General features: G+C 47.5%; 1 pseudogene; it reads left to right on the plus strand.

Moving 5' to 3' along the window:
- Positions 1-621: 621 nt before the first annotated feature.
- LOC147712671 (uncharacterized) lies at positions 622-2,105 on the plus strand (annotated as a pseudogene).
- The last annotated feature ends 1,572 nt before the right edge of the window (positions 2,106-3,677 follow it).

Raw genomic sequence — 3,677 nt, forward strand, 5'->3', positions numbered from 1 at the left:
TCACATATGGAAGACCTCCAAATATCTGGGGTGTCACATGTCCTAAAAAGCTAACTGATATTGACGCACATGTACTGACAGATTACTTGGCTTCTTTGATGTCTGCACTACGTTCTTGCCGTTCACAGGTGGCTGCAGCCTTTCCAAACAAGACCACGCCCGATGAGCACTCCCTTCAGCCTGGCCAATGGGTGCTCGTCCGAAACTTTGACCGAACCAGCCCGCTGGAAAGAAGGTAGACGTCTCCCAAGCTGGTGCTGCTCACAACGAGGACCGCCGTCAAAGTCGAAGAACGAAGAGGGTGGCTCCATGTGAGCCACTGCAAGCCTTTCCACGGACCAACTCCTTCGGACACTGTTGCTGATCCCGAGACCAGAGACACTAAACCATCAGACTTTAAAGACACTGAAACGACAGACTTTATTTCACCCCTTCCAGAACTTTTGCCCAAAGAAGAGTACAAATCGCGGCTGCGATCTTATCCAAAACAGACTTGAGACATTGTGCCTGACCTCGACCTACCAGTGGCTAATTAAGCCCAAGACGGACGCTTGGTGAAGCGGTTGCTGGGAAGTGTCCGGTCACTGGCGCATACTTTACTTAGACTAAGGAGCCGAAATCATGAAGACAAAGACTCATTGTACAAAACTGTTACGAAACAAAGTTCACACTTTCCTTTCTATCATGATTCTTATTTTCTGCATCATGGCTTGTCTAGGTTGGTTCCTTCATCTAGCTTTTCCACTTTCTTCCCCTCCGCTTTTGAACAACACTGCTATGCATTCACATGTAGATCTTCCCCCGCATCTCGAAAGTAGGAGAAAAGAATTCTTCAATAACACATTCATCTCCACGCTCCATCAACACCAACTAGTTGTCAACAAAACCAACTGTTGGGTCTGCAGCTTAATGCCACACTCTGTACACGGAGGTATGCCTTTTATCCCTCTCCCTTTCGACTATGCTGGATCTACCTATGCTCTCTCTATGATATTCTCCGCCTCTGTTAGAAACATCTCTGAAACCAAGACCAAGAACACTAGTACCTGGAACGAGATAAAAACAAAGACTGTGCGCGCTGTTCAAAAGATGGTAGATTTCACCGCAACATGGGGACGAGCAGATAATAGTGAAAATAACAGTTGTTCCCTCTTTAACGACACTACCTCCTTTAGAGAAACATTCTCAGTTCAGAAAAGACAGACAGAGCAGGGAGGATGGGCTGTGCCTCATAAGGGCCTGTTTTGTGTAAGAGGTAAGGGCAAGGGTCAGAAGATGGGAGACAGTGAGTGTAATAAGACATACACCCTACCTGATTTAAACTTCCCAACAATGACCACCGCCCCCAACACTTATTTTCTTTGTGGACCTCACGCACGTACTTGGCTACCTCAAGGCTGGTCCGGGAAGTGCTACATTGCATTTCTCCTCCCCCCTACCTACACCCCCCCAGCAGATTATCATCAAAGTGGTCCTCCAACCGTGATTAATAGACGGCGAAGGGGGTCATGGATGCTGAAGACACAGTGGATCAGGAGGCTGGCGATTTCTTCAAAGGAATCATCCCTTTCTGGGGGCCCATGATCAATAGCCGCCACATAAGACAACTGACTTGTGTAGTCCAGGGAGCCATAAACGAAACAGCTGGTGCATTAAGTAACATCACTGCTGAGATGGCTTCCGATAGACTCATGATGTTACAGAACCGTATGGTCCTAGATATCATATTAGCGGACCGTGGTGGCGTATGTGAACTGATCGGATCCAGCTGCTGTATATACATTCCAGATAATGCACCCTCAGTATATTCTGCCATTTCCCGCCTTCATGTACTTTCAAAGAAACTAGACGCAGACACCGGTGCCTGGTCCCTGACGGGATGGTTCTGGGGCCTCCTGTCCTCATGGGGGTGGAAGATCCTTACGATAATAAGTCTTGCTCTAGCCATTCTCTTCACCTGTTGCCTCTGTATTCAGTGTGGCCCAGCTCTCTGTAGTTTCTGTATCACTGCCTGCATTCCCAAACCCCAGTCTAGAAAGAAAGAAAAGGAAAGAATCATGTTACAGGAACAAGTAGACGGCCTAATGAGTATAGAAGTAGACTAAAAAGCAGAAGAATTTTAAAAGGGTATATTATGGGAGAAGGAGGGAATGTGGAAAAAGATTATTTTTCATAGTTTATGTCCCATCATACACCCTCTCAGTCACATCCCCGAGCCCATCATGTCGGAAAACAAGCAAACGAGAACACGAGCAAAACCGATCACGCGCACACAAAGTTGCACACGCACTCTCCTTCCTCTAAAATTCAAAGGTACATTCTTATGGTTAGGGCGATTCCAAGAAACAGCTTCCTCACTCAAACTGTACATTCCTATGGTTAAGCCGATTCCGAGAACAAGACCCCCATTTGTAACCATTTCCCTATAATCGGGCCGATTCCGAGAAATAGGCCCCGTTTTGCTAAACCACGGCAACCAATTCTGAGAAGAAGAGCCCCCGAATGCTGAAACACGACAAACAGACATCCTGTCACGACCATCTCTCTCTTATCTAAGGAACCAGCCCAGGGTTATTTCTCCACATTTCTACTTCTCTCGTGCTTCCTCATTTAATCATGACGAGCCTCTCTTCCTCTGCCATGTTTCCTCTTTTATGATGCAGCCTCTTTTCTTTAGTCATGACTTCTGTTTTATTGCAACATATGACACGTGCCTGCATTAAAGGGAAGCTCCTTCCTCATTTCTATGTATAAATATACTGTGTTCTGAGAATAAAGTCAGAGATTCTTCCGATCCTCCTCAGGTGACGGAGCTCTCCTTTAACTCGAGTTATTGAATAAAGACCCTGAATTCGAACCACCATGGACTCTGCTCTTTATACTTGACCTAATTGATAATATAGAAATTCCGATCAAGGTAAATTACTAAAATATTTACCACAGGAGGTTAGCTGGGCGCAAGAGGGCAGTTTTGTAGCTTATCTGGAATTGATGCACAAGGAGGGGCGCTCAGTGGCAGCTGCGAATAGGCATAGGACGGCTGTCTCCTACTTCGCACAGGCCAAGGGCATGAGGGATCCTACGAACACTTTTGTGGTGCGCAAGGCTTTGAGGGGTTGGCGCCGCATACAGGGACACTCAACGGATTCGAGAAAGCCGATAGGTCTAGTACAGCTCCCATCCTTACTATCGGCACTTCATGGCGTCTGTAGCTCAACGTGGGAGGTGCTGCTGTTCAAAGCTGCGTTCGCACTAGCGTTCTATGGAGCCCTAAGGATAGGCGAGTTGGTTGCGACGTCAAAAGGAGATAAACAGGGCGGCCTCCAATTGGCCTGCGTAATGATCAGAGAGGATATAATGTGGGTGACAATTCAGAGATCAAAAACTGACCAGGAGGGACGGGGGGATTCCATAGTGCTCCATTGGGCCCGGACCAATCCTTGCTGCCCGGTCTCGCACGTAGAGGTCTTTAGAAGGCAGCGGGAGGGTATGGCGGGGGGGGGCACTATTGTGTCACGCCGACGGTACACCACTGACCAGGTATCAGTTTAGAAGAGTCTTGGAGTTGGCGGTCGCTAAAGCAGGCTTGGATCCTACAGAATTTGGTACCCACTCTTTCAGAATTGGGGCAGCAACTGAGGCAGTTGTAAGGGGACTCTCAGTAGAGAAGGTTAAGA

The sequence above is a fragment of the Lissotriton vulgaris genome, chromosome 5 (genome assembly GCF_964263255.1).
Source record: "Lissotriton vulgaris chromosome 5, aLisVul1.2, whole genome shotgun sequence".
Taxonomy (NCBI): domain Eukaryota; kingdom Metazoa; phylum Chordata; class Amphibia; order Caudata; family Salamandridae; genus Lissotriton; species Lissotriton vulgaris.